Below are 21,293 nucleotides of genomic sequence, written 5' to 3'. Positions count from 1 at the left end.
ACAAAGAATTGAACACAATGAAAGGCCTCAACAATAACAACAACCACAAAGACTTATGATAAAACATGCTGTCCACCTCCAGATTGAGAGCTGATGGAATCAAAGTGCCTCTTTCATGATGGTTAATGTAGGGAATTTATTTTGTTTGATTTTACATACTCATAAAAGATTTTTGGATTTCTTGACTTCTCAGTGGGTGTGAGAGAGAGGAAGATAGGAGGACAAGAATTTGAGGATGAGAATTCAGAACTGAAAATACGATTGAATTTTACAAATCAAGACATGATAATTTTTTTGGATCTGTCCTTTGTAACTCCTTGAAAAGGCCATATACTGCAGTGTCCACTTTCTCCCCTCTCATTGTCTTGAATCCCTTGAACATCTGATATCATTCCCCTGAAACTACTCTCCCCAAAGTTATCAATAAACTCTTAGTGGCCAAATCCAGTTTTTTTTCTCAGTGCTCATTTTCTTTGATCTCTCTTTAGACTTTGTTGATCCCTTCTGTCTCCTTGATATTCTCTTTTTCTGATTTTCCTCCTTCCTATCTGACCACTTCTCTAACAGTCTCCTTTGCTGTATGTATGTATTGTATGAGGGTCCTCCAGATCATGACCTCTATCTGGAACTGTCTCTCAGGGTTCTGGACTGGGACCTCTTTTCTTCTCCCTCTGCACTACTTCACTAGATGATCCCAGAAGCTCCATTGGATTTAATCACCATCTTTGTGCTGATGATTCTCAGTTCTACCTTTCCTGCCCAGTCTCTCTTCTGACCTCCAATCTCCTATCTCCAACTTCATTTCAGACATCTCCACTTGGATATCCAATAGATATCTTAAACTAAACACATACAAAACAAAACTCACCATCTTTCCCCTAAATCTTTATTTCTCTTCCTCGTCATCCCTTCCCTCTTACCAGAGAGGGCAGCACTATCCTTCCAGTCCCTTAGGCTCACACTGATTCAGTTCTTCCTGGATTCCTCACTTTCAATCACACCCCCCCAGCCCCTGTCCCATACCTAAGCTGTTGCCAAATTTCACTTTTGCCTTCTCTAGATCTCTAGAACATACAGTCTTCTCTTCTATGATACTTCCCCCACCCCCTGTAGTGCTAGCCCCCATAACCTCCTACCTGTCTTTCTCAAGTCTCTTCTTACTCATATCCATCCTATATTCAGAGTTTAAAGTAACTGTGTCTCCTAAAACACAACTCTATCACACAGACGCACACATACACACACACACACACACACACACACACACACAAACACACACATACATACAAACAGACAAACACACCCCATTCAGTAAATTCCAGTGGCTCCCTCTTACCTCCCTGAGATAATATATAATGTCTATTTGATATTCAAAGCCTTCCATTACCCAGCACCCTCTTTCCAGTCTTCTTACATCATCTTGCTCCCCAAAAAGGTATTCTTTGTTCCAAAGACACTGGCCTTCTGGCTATTCCGTGAATAAGATATTCCACTTCTTGGCTCCGATCGTTTTTTTCTGGCTATCCCCCAAGACTAAACAAACTTCCTCTTCCACCCAGACTAGGACTTTATGTCCCAACTGAAATTCCTTCTTCTACAGGAAAACTTCCTCAACCTCTCTTAATTCTAGTGCCTTCCCTCTTTTAATTACTTTCTATTTATCCTGTATACAAATATTGATTGATTGACTGATTTCTGAAAGGGACTTGTTCTTCTTGATCTAGAAACAAAAGTGGGAATTATAAAGACTCAATGTGTATATCATGTGACCTTGAATTCACTTTTCCTTGACTTGGTCTTCCCAGGACCTGAGTTTGAATCCTGTGATCTATTACTTACTACCTTTGTCCCCTTGAGACACTCACTTAACTCCATTGGGCTACAATTTTCTCATGTAAATGAGTGAGTAGGACTAGATGTCTTCTTAAGTTCCTTTACAACTAGAGATCTATGATTATAAATAAACTCCTATTAAATTGGGAATAAATATGTGCCTCTCCATAGATCTACTAGTGATACTTTGAAGAGAAATTAAATTTCAAAAAAATATATGACCACTCCTTCAAGATGGGAATTATATTACTTTTTTCGTTTTCTTTCTCTCTCCTTTAGACTTGTGATTTCATAAATTTGAATAATTCCATATGTAAAGAATTTCCACCCTTATTCACCAGAATACTAATCAAGATTAAGAAGTTAAATGATTTGCCCAAATTCTACATGTATCAGAAGCCTGAGGTCTTCCTATCTCCAAGGTATTTCTCTCCAATCACATTGTTTTTTATTCTGTTAATATATAAAGTATATAAAACATATAAAACATGAATAAAATCTGCTTTTTGTAAGTTCACCCCTTGTGACAATTCTTTAGTAGCCTGAAAGAAACTAAGAAAATCTCAAATCTGGTTTCTTACATAATGAAGGGCCAAGATCTTGTACTATTATAAAGTTGATAATAATTAGCCTAGATTTTCTCCATGATAGTGAAGGAGACACTAGATGGTACTACATAGATGTACAGGGGGATCAATATGTGGAAGGGCAAAGCACTTTGTAAGCCAACTTTTACAATGACCCTTTTGAAATATCCTCATGATACTTGTGGTATATGAATGATGGCGTACTACTGTTTTGTAAGAAATCATGAAGATGGATTCCAGAAAATGCTGGAAAGATTTGCATGAACTGATGCTAAATGAAGTAAGCAAAAACAAGAGAACATTGTACACATTAACAGCAATATTATGTGATGACCAACTATGATAGACTTAGCTCTTTTCAGCAGTACCATTATCAAAGACAATTCCAAAGGATTTATGATGTGGATATTCTATCCACATCCAGAAAAAGAATTATGGAGTCTGAGTATAAACCAAAAGCATGCTGTTTTCTGTTTTAAAGCTTGTTTTATATTTTTTCCCCTCTCAGGAATCCCCCCCACCCTTTGTTCATATTCTTGTTTCACAATGTGTGCAATGTGGAAATATATTTAACATAGTTATAATGTATAACTTATGTTACTTATTGTCAAGGTGAGGGGAAGGGAAGGGAGGGAGGGAGAAAAATGTGGAACTCCAACTCTTACAAAAAATGAATATTGAAAATTATTTTTTCATATATTTGGAAGAATACATAAATATTTTTTAAAAATAACCTTATGATACATTCAGTTTTAGATAAGAGACCACTTGCACTGACTTTATCACAAATATCACAAATGCTATCTTCACTCATCTCCTTGAAAATGGTCTGAAGTACATCAGTAGCTTGAAGGAACACTTTCAGTATTCTAATACAGGTGACTGTCCCAGTGGTTGATGATTTCTATCTCTTGTTCTAAAATATCTCTTCCTGTATCCAGGATCTACCAGTTTCAGGTAAGCATAATCTATTTCTTAATACTCATTCTTTTGTTCTTCAGGATCATCCATCACTATAAAATCTAATTGCCTCTGCTAAGGTTTTTTTCTCTACTACATAAAAAAAGAGAAACTTCCTTCTGCCTCTGTGTTTCACTGGGTTCAACTCTGTCACTTTATTGAAATGAAAGTGGATATGTGAAAAATTACAAGGCAACCCTATCTGTGGAAAATATGGGACACCTCTGTTTGAAGAAAATTATGAGGTACCTCTAAACTACAAAAAATTATGATGATGCAAATATGTAAAAGATTATAATTAGGCAAATTTATCTATAGAAAGTTGCAAGGCAAATATGTATATAAAAAATTACCAGAAAAACCTACCTGTGGAAAATTACAGTGAAGTAAATCCATCCATAGAAAATAATGAGGCAAATTCATCTATAGAAAACTGCAATGAGACAAAATAGTGTATAGAAAATTACAATGAGATGCCCCTGTTAGTTGAACCTATAGAACTTATAAAAATATAATTTTTAAAATTGAGAAATCTATAGAGATTCCAATTGAAGAAGAAATTATTTTCACTTTCAGGTGAACAAGATGAAATTGTCGACTGCTACCAATAATACCAAAAAAAAAGTGCCAAATGAAGAAAGTTGCCCAGAAGCAAAGGAACAAAAGTATTCCATCTTCTCACACTACTAATAGACCTTCCAACAAGCTGATGAAGTCAGTAAATACAGACAACAGACAGAGATGATATCATAAGACAAATTGAGATAAGAACATCAAAATTGCATCCCTGGCCTTTGAGGAGAGCATCCAGTAGGGGGAATGTGGAGTAAATATTTCCTGATCTGTCCTTGCCAGGGCAGGGGAAGATATCCATCTATGTAATTTTAAAAATCATTTCCCTATTAGATTGTTAGCTCCTCCAGGGTAGGCTCTGTCTCTTGCCTTTCTCTGTATTACCAACACTTATCATAAAGCCTGACACATGATGAAACTTAATAAATGATTTCTGATTTAATAATAGATTAATAAATGCAGACTGACTTTTTTCACTCTTTTGTTTGTCACTCTTTTTGTGACAAAATTATTTAGCTATAAGTAGAATTTGATAGATCCCATTGTTTAAAGCAGACTATTAACCATTCAATTTGTATCTGAGGAAAAGCTAGTTATGGTAATGATGCAAATGGAATGTTGCTATACTCTAAAGAATCCAGTAAATTATAGAGGAAAGGGAGGGAATGAAGATTTGCTATGTTCAGATGAGGGCCAAATTAGAATTGTGTTTGGGTGCGGTCACCCATTCTGAAGACTATCTGTTTTTATTCCCATTCTCTTCTGAGGATCTGACTTCAACAGTCTTCTCCTCAGAATGTAGTTCATTAGGACAGTTCTATTGATAGATTTTTAATGTAGGTGTGGCAGTTTTCCTTCATTAAAACTTTGTGTGGGCGGCTAGGTGGTGCAGTGGATAAAGCACCGGCCTTGGAGTCAGGAGTACCTGGGTTCAAATCCGGTCTCAGACACTTAATAATTACCTAGCTGTGTAGCCTTGGGCAAGCCACTGAACCCCGTCTGCCTTGGAAAAAAACTAAAAAAAAAAAAACAACTTTGTGTTTGAGGTAACTTCAACCTCTGGAAAGTGTATATGATTCATAGACATCTGGAAAGAGAGATTTAACTGTGATAAGAGGTAACTACTAAAAAGAGAAAATTTTTCAAAATTAATGAAGAGTAGAAATTATCCAAATCTCCTTAATAAATGTCAAAAAATCACTTCAAAAATAAATGATACCATAACATGGTGGAGAGTAGTATCAGAGACCAAGAAACAAACTGAAGTGGTGGGAGGACTAGAAAAGAAATGGAAAATAGAGGGACAGAAAAAGTACATTGCCAGGGGCCAAGAAGCCCCCATAAAAAGAGCAAACAAATTCCAGACATGCCAGGAGCCAAGAAGCCCCATGTCAGATAAGATAAAACGAGCAAACAAAATTCCAGGCGTACCAAGGGCCAAGATAAAGGAAAGTCACCCTCCATTATCAAGAACAAACTGACCACAGACTATCCCTTCTCTCAGGCCAAGGCATACCAACTCCACCCCTAAGCTAATCCCCTTGTTCCTTCTCCACAAAATATAAGCATGTACCTTTTTAAAATAAACTCAGACCTTATCCACCATCCTTGGGTCTCACTCTCCTTATTCTCACCCATTCCATTTCAGGCTGGGTCCTCCTTGACACCCCACTTTTCTGCCCTGCGGGTCGGGGCACGTGGCGCCCAACGTGGGGCTCGAGGCACGGACTCTTGCCAGGCAGACCCCGTAAAGAAGAATCGTCGCGACCCCCTCTGATTGCTCTGGAGAGCCCCACAAACAGGTAAGTGACGTCTGCCTCATTCTTTTCTCATGGGTTCCAAGCTGTCTAAAGAACAGGTCTTTATACGGGACCTTAAACTGGCACTTAAAGACAGGGGAGTTAAAGTAAAGAAAAAGGATCTTGTTAGATTCTTCCTTTTTATAGATGAAGTATGCCCATGGTTTCTGGTAACAGGACCTGAGATCCACCCAGGCAAATGGCAGAAAGTAGGAAGAGATCTTAATCAGAAATTGAAAATAGAAGGACCCGATGCCGTCCCTGTTTTAGCCCTTTCTTACTGGGGTCTTATAAGAGACATAGTGGAAAGCGCCACTGGGGACCCCACAAAACAACAGCTTCTTTCAGTTGCGGAGTCCTGCCTTCGCCCTCTTTCGCGTACAGCCTCTATAAAGTCTTTGAAAGAAGAGGAAGCGAAACCCCCTAAAACTCCAGCTAGATCTCCCTCAGCAGCTATTGAAATCCCCCCAAGCAAATCCCTCTATCCTCCTCTCCCTTCTGAGATAACACCAGCAGAGGAGCCCATAACCTGCCCAGTGTTTACAAGAAATAAGAATCTCCGGTCCAGTCCAGAGATGGACCCAGACTCAGAGCCTCTAGACCCAGGCAATGAGGCAGAACTTGAGGAAGAAGCTGCTAGATATAATAACCCAGACTGGCCCCTAGCCTCCGCTCCCCCTCCATACCTAACTGCCCCTGCCCTCCTGCCCCGGGACCTAATATGACCACACTCAATAAGGCACGGGAGCAACTATCCGCGCAAGTAAAATAACTCCGTGAGGTTTTAGATCTCCAAACACAATATGCACAGCTCTCCGGTGAGTTGTCTGCCCTACAGGATTCATTACAAAGGTCCCTTAAAATCCCCCTCTTAAAAAACCAGTTTAATTCAAAAACCAGAAGTGAAAGCAAAACAAAACAGAGACACGCTAAGGCAGGAGCTGCCATGAATTATAAAAAACAGATGGCATTCCCTGTCATGACAAGATCCCGCCAAGATGATAGTGACCCTGATGCAGGAGAGGCTGAGCCCCCCGAGTCTTCCCATAGCGAAGGAGAAGAGGAAGAGGAGAATAGGAACAGGGAAGATGAAAGGGAAGTGGCAGATCGTCTAGGGGAACAAAAATCACTAAATTATAGAAAAATCCACTTCAAAAACTTGAAAGACTTACATACAGCTGTTAAGACCTATTGGCCTAATGCCCCCTTTACTCTCTCCGCACTAGAAGCCATCCCCCGTGGGGGACATCTTCTCCCCTCCGAGTGGCTCAGGGTTGTCCAGGCAGTACTTACACGAGGACAGTTCCTCACCTGGAAGGCTGATTTTTTTGATCATTGTCAAACCATTGCTTCAACTACCTATAAAACTTCTAAGGGAGCTTATGAAAAGCTCACAGGGCAGGGCAAGTACGCTAGTGAAACCCGGCAGTCCCATCTCCCGATTGGATTGCTTGCTCAGGCAGCTAGTGCTGCCATTTCTGCCTGGCGGGCCCTTCCCAACACTGGTTCCCCTTTTGCACCCCTCAATAAAATCATCCAAGGAAACCAGGAGGAATTCTCAGAATATGTAAGCAGGCTCCTGGAAGCTACAGAGAGGACCCTAGGGCAGGAAGCAGCTGATGACCAGCTTGTTAGATGCTTAGCCTATGAGAATGCCAATGCCACTTGCCACTCCATTTTACGGGGAAAATGGAGAAACAAAACCTTAGATGAAATGATAAGGCTCTGTAGAGATATAGACCCCCTTACGCAGGCAGTTCATTTAGCTGTTGGGGCAGCCCTTCAGCACTCTGACCAATCTAAGACCTGTTTTAGGTGTGGCCAGGAAGGCCACTTTGCCCGCCAATGCCCAATTACCAACACCAACACAGGAGGTTTTTTCCAAAGACCTAATCAACCACAGACCCTCTGCCCCAGATGTAGGAAAGGAAAGCACTGGGCCAACACCTGTCAATCCACCACCAACGCTGAAGGCCAACCCATTGTCCCGTTTCCGGGAAACGGCAAGAGGGGCCAGCCCCGGGCCCCTCAAACAACCCCCAACCTGCAAGCCTCAGGGAACAGCTTGCCCACCTACCATTACGCAGAGCCACCACAGGGAGCGCAGGGGTAGACTTGTGTTCCTCCTCCTGTACAATATTAAACCCTGAGGATGGTCCCAGTATGATCCCCACTGGCGTCTATGCCCCCCCACTCAGGGATTCCTTTTTCTTATAATTGGCCGTGCCTCCTCCACCTTGGGTGACCTTATTGTCCACCCCTCTCTTGTAGACAATGATTATACAGGAGAAATTAGAATAATGGCGTCCGCTCTTAATAACTCAATCACTATTCAGAAAGGACAACGCCTTGCCCAAGCACTCCCGCTCCCCCTGCAAACCCAATAATCAACAGTTACACAAAGGAGGGGAGCTTCCAACCCAGGGTCTTCAGATGTTTTTTGGGCTCAAACCATTTCACAGGAACGCCCTACACTTAAATTAACCTTTCAGGGCCGGATCTTTTCCGGCATACTAGATTCTGGGGCGGACTCCACAGTCCTCTCCAAAGAAAGTTGGCCGCCCTCCTGGCCTCTTCAGCCCTCTATGACCCACCTACAAGGAATAGGACAATCTCAAAATGCCCTACAAAGTTCTCAATGGCTCCCCTGGAAAGATGAGGAAGGAAATGTAGGTACTGTTCGACCCTATGTAGTCCCTGGCCTCCCTGTTAACCTCTGGGGAAGAGACATTCTCTCCCAAATGGGAGTCATTATGTTCAGCCCTAATTTTACAGTAACCAGCCAGATGCTTGCTCAAGGATTTCTCCCTGGACAAGGCCTTGGAAAAGAAAAGCAAGGTCAACCGCTCCCTTTGCAAATTACAGGAAAAACAGGGCGCTCAGGATTAGGGTTTGAAAACCATTTTTTATAAGGGCCACTGGTCCCCCTGCACTACAGGCGGAAAAAATATCATGGAAAGATGACCATCCCGTCTGGATTGACCAGTGGCCCCTTCCTAAGGCTAAATTGGATGCAGCCTTTAGATTAGTGCAGGAACAATTAGATGCAGGACACATCAAACCTTCTGTGTCCCCCTGGAACACCCCCATTTTTGTCATCCGAAAACGCTCAGGTAAATGGCGACTTTTACATGACCTCAGAGCAGTTAATAAAACTATGATCCCCATGGGGGCAATGCAACCTGGTCTTCCCTCGCCTGTAGCCATCCCTTAAGGTTTTACCAAGGTAGTTATTGACCTCAAAGATTGTTTTTTCTCAATCCCTCTCCATCCCGCTGACTGTAAACGCTTTGCCTTTAGCCTGCCCATCACCAATTGCCGTGGCCCATTCCCACGCTTTCAATGGAAAGTCTTACCCCAGGGCATGACCAATAGCCCTACACTCTGCCGAAAGTACGTAGCCCAGACTATTGACCCCTTTAGGATACAATATCCCTCACTCTATATCATCCATTATATGGATGATATCCTCCTTGCGGGACCTACGGAAAAAGAATTGGTAACTATCTCTCAGAAACTTATAGAGGCACTAGAAAAAAGAGGACTCCGGATCTCCCCGGGAAAAAGTTCAGACCCGACCCCCCCCAGTTATTTCTTGGATTTGAACTTTTTACTAACAAAATCTTGACCCAGAAAGCCCATATTCGTATTGATCATTTGAATTCCCTCAATGATTTTCAGAAATTACTAGGAGACATCAATTGGCTCCGACCCTATTTAAAACTAACAACAGGGGAATTAAAGCCATTATTTGACATCTTAAAGGGAGACCCAGAGCCCACCTCCCCACGCTCCTTGACACCAGAAGCCCGCTCAGCCCTGATGCTAGTCGAGCAAGCCATAAAAAACCAACACATAGGATATTATAGCCCTGAAAAGCCTCTCTGGCTTTTGCTCTTTCCCACAAATCTCTCTCCCACTGGCCTGCTTTGGCAAAATCATCCACTTTTCTGGATACACATGCCAGCCACCCCCACCAAAATTCTCCCATCATACCCACACCTCACCGCTGACCTCCTTAAAGGAGGAAGAGAAGCTGCAGTAAGACTCTTTGGCAAAGAACCTGATCGCATCATTTGCCCATACACAGCATCACAAATAAATTGGCTCCTATTGAACGATGATGACTGGGCTGTGAGCTGTATCTCATTCCCGGGAGTCATAGACAATCACTACCCCCCTGACAAACTTATTCAGTTCCTGCAAATAACACCTGTAGTCTTCCCCAAAATAACTAAAAGGACACCCCTCAAGGAGGCCCATCTCATCTTCACAGATGGCTCGGCATCTGGGAAAGGCGCAGTGAGCGTAAATGGGAAGATCACCTCCCTCACCTTCCCATACACCTCAGCACAACTTGTAGAGCTTGCTGCGATCATCTGGGCTTTTGAGGCAGTCCCTGATCCTTTAAATCTGTGCACAGATAGTGCCTACGTTGCCCACTCGGTACCCCTTTTAGAAACTGTCCCTTATATACGACCATCTACCAATACCTCCCCTCTCTTTGCCAAGTTACAGTTGCTCATACTTTCCAGAAGTCAACCCTTTTTCATTGGTCATATTCGTGCCCATTCTGACCTCCCAGGCCCCCTGACAGAAGGGAACGCACAAGTGGACCGGGCAACTCAAGACCCATTTTTAGGAAAAGGAACAGGTTTCTGTGGGGTAGCTTATGAGCCTGTGTTGCTGTGTCCCCCTAGAGGCTGCCACGCGGGCCCACAAGCTGCACCACCTAAACTCACAGACACTCAGGCTTAAATTTGGCATAACCAGGGAACAAGCAAGACAAATTGTCAAACAGTGCCCAGGGTGTCTTGTCCTGCTCCCAGAGCCACACCTCGGCATCAATCCCCGGGGGTTGGTTCCTGGTGAAGTCTGGCAGATGGATGTCACCCACTATGCACCTTTTGGAAAGCTTAAGTACATCCATGTTTCTATCGACACCTTCAGTGGGTTTATTTTTGCCACCCCCCCAGAGCGGTGAAGCTACCCGCCATGTTATTAACCATGTTCTGGCCGCCTTGGCTACACTCCCCAACCCTAAGATCATTAAAACAGACAATGGCCCCCGGATATGCAAGCGTCTCCTTCCGTAACTTCTGTCAGAGTTTAGGTATCAAACATATTACAGGAATTCCTTATAACCCTCAAGGACAGGGCATTGTAGAAAGAGCCCACCAAACGCTCAAAAACATGATTACTAAATTACAGAAAGGGTCAGAGACACTCTACCCCAAGATTAATAATGCTAAAACCATTCTTAACCATGCCCTCTTTGTCCTCAATTTCCTCTCCCTTGATGCTAATGCCAAATCTGCAGCAGATCGCCTTTGGCACCCCACTACTAAACACAACTATGCACAGGCTATGTGGAGAGATCCCATCTCCAACAAATGGCAAGGACCTGACCCCGTTCTTATCTGGGGTAAAGGACATGCCTGTATTTATGATTCATCAGCTCAAAATGCTAGATGGCTACCTGAGCGTCTAGTAAAATTACATAATCCACCCAGGGAACCCCCTGAGGAATCTCCCTCTGTGCTCTTTTGTAGATAAAAGATCCAGCATAAAGGCACTCGTCCTGTGCCTGCTCCTTCCGCTGTCCTGCTCATACCAACTGCTTAATTACACCTGGTTAGTCGAAGACGCTCAAGGATTCCACATCTGGAGTACCTCGAAAGTTGACTCCACGACACCCTGGTTTCCCCTGTACCCAGATCTTTGTCGATTATCCGAATGGAACAGTGGATGGGACGCAGTATGGGGGTCCGATGATCGCATGACAGGCTGTGGCTCTCAAGATAGAAAGGAGAGGCTTGGGACCCTCTCCTTTTATGTTTGCCCGGGATACCATCGCTCATCAGCCCCACAATGCGGTAGAACGGGGGACTTCTATTGTAAAGAATGGGATTGTGAGACGACAGGAACTGGGTACTGGATCACGAACTCAAAATCAGATTTCATTTCCGTAACTACCAACTATACTACCCGCATTTGTAACTCATATAGATGTGACCCCCTGTCCCTCCCCTCTTGCAAAAAGAATCAATGGTATAACCCCCTAAAAATCCAGTTCACGACAGAAGGTAAAAGGGCGTCTGGATGGGGGAAAGGATACACCTGGGGACTCAGATTGTACAAGGAAGGATATGATGAGGGTCTAATATTTAGCATAAAGCTCACTCAAACCATCCCCATACCCCCCCCAACCGGTGGCCATTGGGCCTAATGCTAACATCTATAATACCAGACCCTTGGACCAACCTACTCCCAGCACCCCTGTCTCCCCCGACACCATCCCTTATAGACCCACCCTCCCTGCTAGCGATCCCTCTACTGCCCATATCATACTTACTCTCATTAATGCCTCTGTGCAAGCTTTGACCCAGATACAGAATTCTTCATTGGAAGAATGCTGGATCTGCTATTCCTCTTCCCCGCCCTTCTATGAAGGTATTGCTCAATTCGGGAACATCACACACTCCAACAGAACAGATGATCTCAGATGGGGCACTGGGGAATCCCAAGGCCTCACTCTTGCAAAAATCTCCGGTCAGGGAAATTGTCTCCTTGGCCCACAAATGCTCCCCCCCTCTTCAGCTAGACATGTATGTAACCAAAGTACCCTTATTAATACTTCCTATAGATATGCTGTAGCCCCTCTTAATACTTATCTTGCCTGCTCGTCAGGACTAACCACCTTTGTGGACACCAAACAATTCCTTGATAAAAAGGACTATTGTGTCCTTGTCTCCCTTTTTCCTCACCTAACTGTCCACTACCCGGAGGAATTCCTCCAATTTTGGGAACATGGAAGGGGTACCCTTATCAGAGACAAAAGAGAACCCCTGACAGCAGTCACACTCGTGGTCCTGATTGGACTTGGGCTTGTTGGCTCTGGTACAGGTATTGCCTCCTTAGTCTCCTCCAATGCCCAGTACACCCAGCTTAGCGCCGCTATTGATAAGGATCTCTCAGAACTTCAAGCAGGGTTAGAACACCTAAAAGATTCTGTTGCCTCTTTAGCTGAAGTAGCATTATAAAATAGACGTGGTCTTGATTTGTTATTTTTACAACAGGGGGGACTCTGCGCGGCACTAAAGGAAGAATGCTGTTTTTTTAAGGATAAACTTGGCCTGGTAGAAGACAGTCTGCAAAGGGTTAAGGATAGCCTGGAAAAAAGAAAAAGGGAGAGAGAGAAAGGTGAGGCATGGTATAAAAATTGGTTTTCTACATCCTCCTGGCTCTCTACTCTGCTCCCAAGCCTTCTAGGTCCGTTAATTGGCTTCCTAATTCTAATTTCTTTTGGACCATGGGCCTTCAGGAGACTGACTAACTTTATCAAATCCCAAATTGACTCAGCCCTTGGAAAACCAGTTTCTGTCTTATACCACCAATTGAAAAGCCAAGGGTCCTGTGAGGACCTCCAAATGGAACCCTTGAGGTTCGCTGCTCTTACACCTCGCCCACCTTGGTATGCGTGCATCTGCTCAAGGAAAGGCACCCCCTAAGGGCTGCAGTGATACCCAATGACGGGATTTAGTGCGACTCCATGACTTGGGAACATCAGATCCTACAGGAGATAACAAGGACCTCGCTAAGGTCCCCTCCTGGTCACGGATACCAAGCATGAAAAACAAGTTGCATAGCCTAAGACAGGGATCCTGCCCATAAATTTAATACAAAAATGGGGGACATGCCAGGGGCCAAGAAGCCCCCATAAAAAGAGCAAACAAATCCCAGACATACCAGGAGCCAAGAAGCCCCATGTCAGATAAGATAAAACGAGCAAACAAAATTCCAGGTGTACCAAGGGCCAAGATAAAGGAAAGTCACCCTCCATTATCAAGAACAAACTGACCACAGACTATCCCTTCTCTCAGGCCAAGGCATACCAACTCCACCCCTAAGCTAATCCCCTTGTTCCTTCTCTACAAAATATAAGCATGTACCTTTTTAAAATAAACTCAGACCTTATCCACCATCCTTGGGTCTCACTCTCCTTATTCTCACCCATTCCATTTCAGGCTGGGTCCTCCTTGACACCCCACTTTTCTGCCCCGCGAGTTGGGGCAGTACATTTACATTAAGTTTTTAACTTTTAAACAACTATCTATTTTCTCCTCAGATTAAGTTGCAAATGTCATAGGATAACAGTAATTATGATTAACATCAGTTTTTCAGCCATTATATTATTTTTCCCTACATATGCCTAGAAATTAGCCCTTTATCTTCTAACTATGCCTGAACCTTTGCTATCTTAACCACTTAGCTACATTATAACGGACTTTTGTTCTCCAATCTCCATTTTGCTCTTTATGAACCCTGCACGAACTGTGGGATCAGCTTCAAAAGTTGGTTCCCTTTGGCTTTTTCCTTGTTCCACGGTAATTGCTACAAAAAAAAAAAGAATTATTGCTAAAAAAGGAGAACTTAAAGTCTTTATAATTGTTCTTTTTCTCATCTAGTCTAAGAGATAGTTTCTCTTTGATTTATAATAACAAGATTTACCAACAAAGACACATCTTGTCTCTATCTCCTATAACTAATGACATAATTCTCCTTAAAAAGTACACTTTTTTCCTTTGCAGTACCAACAATATTATAATGAACATCTATCTTTTTTTTCTTAATTTAATGTAATTTAAAAATACTATTAGCCAAATTGTAACTGACACACTTCCATCAACTGCTGGTGGATTGTGCCATGCCACTCCACATATGATAAACTACAGTAAAATCTGTCTTTGTCTCTTTGTAGGATTTAATGATTTAATGGCAGTAACTGTCAAATTGAAAAGAAAATTCATGCAATGCTGACTTGCCTTTCTGATTTTGACTTAACCTCCTTGAGAGATAACTGAAAAACTGAAAAAAGCTTTCCTTCTTCCTCTGCCTTCTTTCTCACTCTCTAATGAGTTGTATCTAATAGTAAGTAATAGCTATACCTTTTTTGCCATCTTGGTACTCTTCTCTGTGAAACACCTGTAGTTCTAGAATAGAGAAAAGAAAAAGAAAAAAAGAACTATCTTTGGACATTTGTCATGGGATACAATTGTACTGATCAGACTTCTAGCCTAGCCTTGATTTGGGGGGCCCTTTGACTTGCTATTAAATTATTTCACAGAATCAGTGAGAGAATCTCATTTGAGGTCTTATATGGTTTTGAGATCTATAAAGTGAATGGAATCTCCTTTATAATATCCCCAACAAGTGGTCATCAAGGAGAACTACATCTTTGGGTATCCCATGTTACCTTTTAATGTATCTAGTTGTCAGAACATTTTTCTTTATATTGAGATGAAATTTGCCTCTCTGCACCTTCAAAGATAGTTCTGCATGTGGTCTGACCAAGGTAGAGAATAGAAACAATATCATCTTCTGCATCCTTTGCCTTATTTACTTTAGGTTAGGATCACAATAACTGTTTTTAGGGAATTAATGCACGTTGAACTTTCAATTCATTGTGGTCCCTAGTTTGTCTTCTAATTGTTTTTAGTCTCTATGAAGTCCCCCATTTTGGGGTATACCTCTTCTTAGCTGTATGTTCTTACAGAAAAAGAAATGCATGAAGGGGTTAGGTGGCTATGTCAAGAGTAGAATACTAGATTTGTTGTTCAGGTGAAGAAAATTCCTCAATCAGCTGTTGTAAAATCTATATTCTTAGGGACTTGGTGGTCATGACAGGTTAAGTAACTTGCACTGAGTCATAAAGCTAGTATAAGTGAATAGGGGGTCCTGAAAATAAGTTATCATGATCCCAAGGGTTGTCTGTTAACATCAGTTTTGTTCTTTAGGAATCTTAGATACTAGCTGTGTGACCCTGGGCAAGTCACTTAACCTTCTTTGCCTCAGTTTTCTCATCTTTAAAATGAACTGGAGAAATAAATGTAAAATGATTTTAGTATCTTTGCCAAGAAATTCCTAAAGGGGCTCATGAGGAATTGGACATGACTGAAAAGTGGCTGAACAAAAATATACATGTTTACACACACACACACACAAACATAGACATTATTTTTCTCACACTGCCTAGAGTATATGCTGTCCTTTGATAAATTTTTGTTGAGTGAATACATAAAGGAATATAATTAATAAGAGGGCAGGGTTTATACCAAATTATATAATTATTCATTGTTGCAAAGAACGTGTTTACAGTTTACTGAAAGAAGTTACTCTGTCTTGTTTCTGGCTCATGGAAATTGTGGAATGTTTAGGAGTTCCAGAAAATTCTAGTCATTAAATCCAGAGGTAATAAGGGTGAATTTATTCCCCAGTTTCCCTAAAGCAACATTGTACAATTGAAATTAGAGGGTTTGAGGATATCTCTTACCATTGCCTATTCCCCAGATGTTTGCTTCCTCTGGTATCTCCTGGATATCTTGGAATCTCTTTGGACTATCTTCATAGTCAGTGTCAGTGTCAGTGAGAGGAGAGAAGTGATAAGAAGAGAGAAAAGGGAACACAGAGAGTAGGCAGGATCCAGGTTTAATTCTGCAGTTGCATCAGACTAGTCTCTGAGATACTTAGATGAATGCAGGTGATATATAAGTACAAGAACTATAGCATGTTTGAATAATCAAAACCCTTAGAAAAATTAAAATACTATTTCAGTTTCAAAAAGATTCAGTTCTAGATACAATAAAAAACATTTGACTGGACTGAAGGAGGACCTATTCCCCAGAACGTGAAAAGAAGAAAAGAGTCTCACTTTGGAAAGAATAAAAATTCCTGATGAGAGAGAGCTTCTGTTCCTTTAAGGTCAATATACATTAAAGTTTTATCTTGGAATCTAGGGACCAAGAAATAAAATCCTCTAAAAGGAATCACAATAAGATAGACAGGTGAGAAAATGAGAGCAGTAAAGAATATAAAAGAGAACTTAGTCTGAAATAGGAAAAAAAGTACAAAAAGAACAAGGTTACAAAAAGTCAAGAGGGTTGGGGGAAATAGAGTTTACATCATAGACTTCAAGAACATTGAAGTCAAGAGGCTCTAAAAATTTAGTAAAGACTGGATCAGAGCAGTGCACTTAAACTTCAGCTTGAATTATTAAATACTCTCCCCTTGTGGATGGCAAATGTTTTCCTCCACTACCCTCTTTCTCAGGCTCTCCTTTAATCTCATTTGAGATGAAAAACCTTTCATATCTAGGGTTGAAAGCATACAAAGTTGAGTCACAATATATATAGATTAAAAATTTGAGAGTTGAAAGGGACCTTAGAGGTGATCTCAACCAACACCCACATCTTATTGCATAATCTCATCAGAGTTCAGGATACCAATAAACAGACCAATGGCAAAATTGCCAAGGATGAATGTTTTCACATTTTTAAGTATTGTGAGTCAAAAGGTCCTATCCTACCTGCAGTAGCCATTTTCAACATAAGTACATATTTTAAAAGTCTCCTTACCTAGCTAGCATCCTGGGAATTTGCCTAGCCTTTGTTGAATCTTGTTCATAACCTATTGACTTCCCTTCTCCTGCTTATATTTTCAGCTACTCAATCTTCACTCAACCATTTTTTTCTCTTTGGGGTTATTCCTCCCCACATCAATTTTTAAAATATAGGAAACCAAGGCATCAACATCTAGGTGCTATCTTTTCATTTATACTTTGTGTGTGTATATATATATATATATATATATATATATATATATATATATATATATATATATATATATATATGTGTGTGTGTGTGTGTGTGTATGTGTGTGCAAATCATTTATAAGGGAATATCCCTATAAAGAAAATTACTTTGTGTGATGCACATACATCTATACATATATGAACATAGATGTTTCTATATTCACAAATCTTGAGACCTTCTAAAATCTTACAGGTTATACAATCATGAAACTTCTCATATTCAGAACCTTCTTTCAGAAGACAGGTTAGGTTCAAGAGATCCAGTACCATCTGGCATCATTTGTGCCCTGGATGGTCATCTTTGAACAAGCCTAGTTGTTATTCCACCATATTCAACTCACAAATCCAGTTGACACCTAATTTTTTTCAGCCACAACAAATGGATTTAGATCTTTTCTTCTTTTTGAATTGACTAATTCCCTTTACAAATTTCCCAGTGATAAGACCAAGTTATTGTTACTTGCTTAATCATGTATAGTCCTGATAATCTCTAGTCCATTTTATTTGCAAATGGATGTTATATTCAATTCATCAAGAATTTGTATGTATTTTCCATGTTCTAGCATCCCTATTAGGGCTGGGAATGCAAAGACAAAACAAAAAAATAAAAGTGTCTCTGCCCTCAAGGTGCTTATGTTCTATTTGAGAGGAACAACATGTACATAGATAAAAAATAAAAATAATTTCAGTGTCAAAAAGCTAACAATTGTGGGTAAAAGGAAAAGCCCAATGTAGGAGGTGGTGTTTGTACTGAACTTTCAAGAGAGGAAGGAATTCTAAAAGGCAGAAGTGAGGAGGAAAAGCAATGAATGGAGGAAAGTTTGTGAAAAAACATATTGGTAGTGTGAAATTGGAACAGACTGGTTAATCTGGATTAAAAAGGACTTAAGAGGAAATCATGGGAAATAATTCTGAATATATAGATCAAATCCAGATTTTGAAGATTTTAAGTGTCAAGAGGAGTTTGTATTTTATCCTTGGGGGAAATAAGGAAGCATTGTAGGTTTATTTCTCTCCAGGACATATTCCTGACTCTCCAGATTTTCTCCACCATGACTCAAGAGCTCATGTTAATTCACTCTGACCCTGGCCTTGTCACTCTTAATGTATACTTCAGTCCTGTGACTCCTTCTTCTAACTGATTGCTTCTTCTGAGAACCTCCATTTTAAACAAGTGCCCAGGACAGCTATGTCTTCATTCTTCTCCGGGCTACAAACTATTTCCACCTCTCCTTCATCAGATACCTTTTCCCTACTCCCAAGACTGCTTTTCAGTTTAATATGTTGTCTTCCCTATTAGAATAGAAACCTTTATGAGAGTAGGGATTTTCTTTGAGGGTAGGGACTTTCTTTTTGGACTTATAGTCCCAACACTTATCATAGTGTCTAAATGCCTAATAAATCCTCATTTACTTGATATGAATAAATGGACTGATAATTTCAAATGTCCAATTATATGGAAGCTGGAAAGTGGAGAAATATGAGGAAGAGAAGTTATTAAAGTCTGGTAGAGTAGTTTACAAAAGATTTGATAAGGTCCTGAAATGAATGGTGGCTACATGAGAAGAAAGGATAAATGAGAGGAAGACTGTAGAAGTAGAATCAACAAAGAAGTGGTAACTGATTAGATATAGGAAATGTGGGAGAGGAAATTTCAAGATGATTCTGAGGTTGTCAATCTTTGTGAGTTAAAGGATGGTGAAACTGTCAACAGAAATAAGGAAATTTAAAAAAAAGGAAATTATTTTAGGGGGGAAGATAATGAGTCCATTTTTAGACAGGTTGGAGTTTTAAATACTTATGGAACAAAGAGATAGAGATATCTAGTAGGCATTTGGTAATTCAGAACTGGAGCTCAGGAGAAAGGAAAGCTGGATATAGTGATTTGGAGGTCTATACACAGAGATAATAATTGACTCTTATAGAGAGATAAGTAATCCAATGAAATTCTAGATAGAAAAAAAGGATCTAGGACAGGCAAGTAGATCATAGATGATGAACCATTAAAGGATGCAAAGGATTGCTCAGTGAGATAGAGGGAGAATCAGGAGAAAGTGCTAGGAAAATCCAGGGAAGAGGGGGTATCTAGGAGGAGGGTGTGGGCAACAGTATTAAAAGTTACAGAAAGGTCAAGAAGGACAAGGACCAAGAAAAGGCCATTAGATTTGATAATAGAAATCATTCTTGATGAGAGAGTCTGTTGAATGTCCTAGGTCCAGAAGTCAGTTGTAATAAGCTAAGAACAGAGTAGGAAGTGAGGAAATGGAGGCAATGAATATAAATTTTTTTCTAAGAGTCCAGCTGTGTAAAGGGGATACAAACAACATCCTGAGGTGATAAAATAAACAAAATTTTTAAGGTTTAGGGAGATCTGACCATGTTTGTAGGCAAGAGAGAAGAAACCAGTAGATAAAAAAAGAATGGATGTTAGAGGAGCAGAAGATCAAAGTGTCATTTTCCTAAAGGAGAAAAAAGGAGGAACAGAGGCACCAGAAGAGAGGTGGTTCTGGGGGTGGCTAGGTGGCACAGTGAATAGAGCACCGGCCTTGGAGTCAGGAGTACCTGGGTTCAAATTCAACCTCAGACACTTAATAATTACCTAGCCATGTGGCCTTGGGCAAGCCATTTAACCCCATTGCCTTGAAAAATCTAAAAGAGAGAGAGAGAGAGAGAGAGAGAGAGAGAGAGAGAGAGAGAGAGAGAGAGAGAGGTGGTTTTGTTCAAAAAGGAGGACCACTTCTTCCTTTGAGCAAAGATGGAAAAATTTGGGAATGATATTGAGGAGATTTAAAGTATAATCCTGGGGAGGAGAGGAAAGTCAGGATGGATGTCCTTAATTTTATCAGTAAAGGATGAAACAAATTTATCTACTATGAAGGATGAGGTAGTTGTTGAAGGTCTTAACCCCTCTCAACAATTTTTTTCCTCTTTTTTGGGGAAATGGTCATTCTTATTCTCTTTGCCTCATCTCTCTCTTACCTAACCTTAATGAGAAAGACATAGCTTTAAGAAGCCAAGACCATCTCTATTCATCCTGATCCATGTCTGGTCACTGGACTCAGATAGCCCTGGAAAAAGTGAGGCTAGTGACTTTGCACAGTATCCTCTCACTTAAATCCAACTCATAAGTGTATCACGGTATCACTTCCCTGATGTCATGGTCTTCTTTTAAAGTGAAAGACAAACAACAGCAAAGGATGAGGCTAGGTTATCTACTATCAAAGAGGAGGTGGTATGCATTACCTGAGAAGAAAAGAGGTTTGGAATAGAAGTTTTGGGGACATGAGAGCTTATCAGGGAGAAACAAAATCTCTGTGGAGTGGTAGAAGCCCAGTTGTAGTGGACCCAATCAATGTAGTTTTGTGGCATTCTACTTATTACATATAAGACCCTGTAAGGAAATTAAAATTGAGCAAACCATATATAGTCTATTCCTGATATCTTTTAAGTGGACTTTCAACTCTTAGTTATATAATTCAGTAGGTGGAGCAACTGAAAACTAATACAAAAGAAACTATAAGTCTTGTACTTACAGCATTTTTACAATACTTTTTATTTTTGCAATAATTTTAGTATTGCTGTAGTGGGGTTCTACATAGTACAAAGCCACTAGCATTGGCCAGACTAAATCACTTCCACAATTATCAGTTCTCTTTTTTATTAAACTGAATGAGCTATAAGGTTAATGCTTATATTGGCAGAAGCAATCTAAGCATATTTATGTCATTTTTCATTCAAGTAGAAGCTTTGGGAATTGCACTTGACCAAGCAATTGGACTTTGCTTATTGTATTCTAATCTAGTCATGACTAACTTTGAGTTTTTCTATTTCAACTAACAATAAGTCTGTCCATCTAGTTTTCCTGGCTCTGCAAGTACATTCCCACAACAC

This window comes from Macrotis lagotis, chromosome 1 (assembly GCF_037893015.1).
Source record: "Macrotis lagotis isolate mMagLag1 chromosome 1, bilby.v1.9.chrom.fasta, whole genome shotgun sequence".
Taxonomy (NCBI): domain Eukaryota; kingdom Metazoa; phylum Chordata; class Mammalia; order Peramelemorphia; family Peramelidae; genus Macrotis; species Macrotis lagotis.
Note: the sequence above shows the minus strand (reverse complement) of the source record.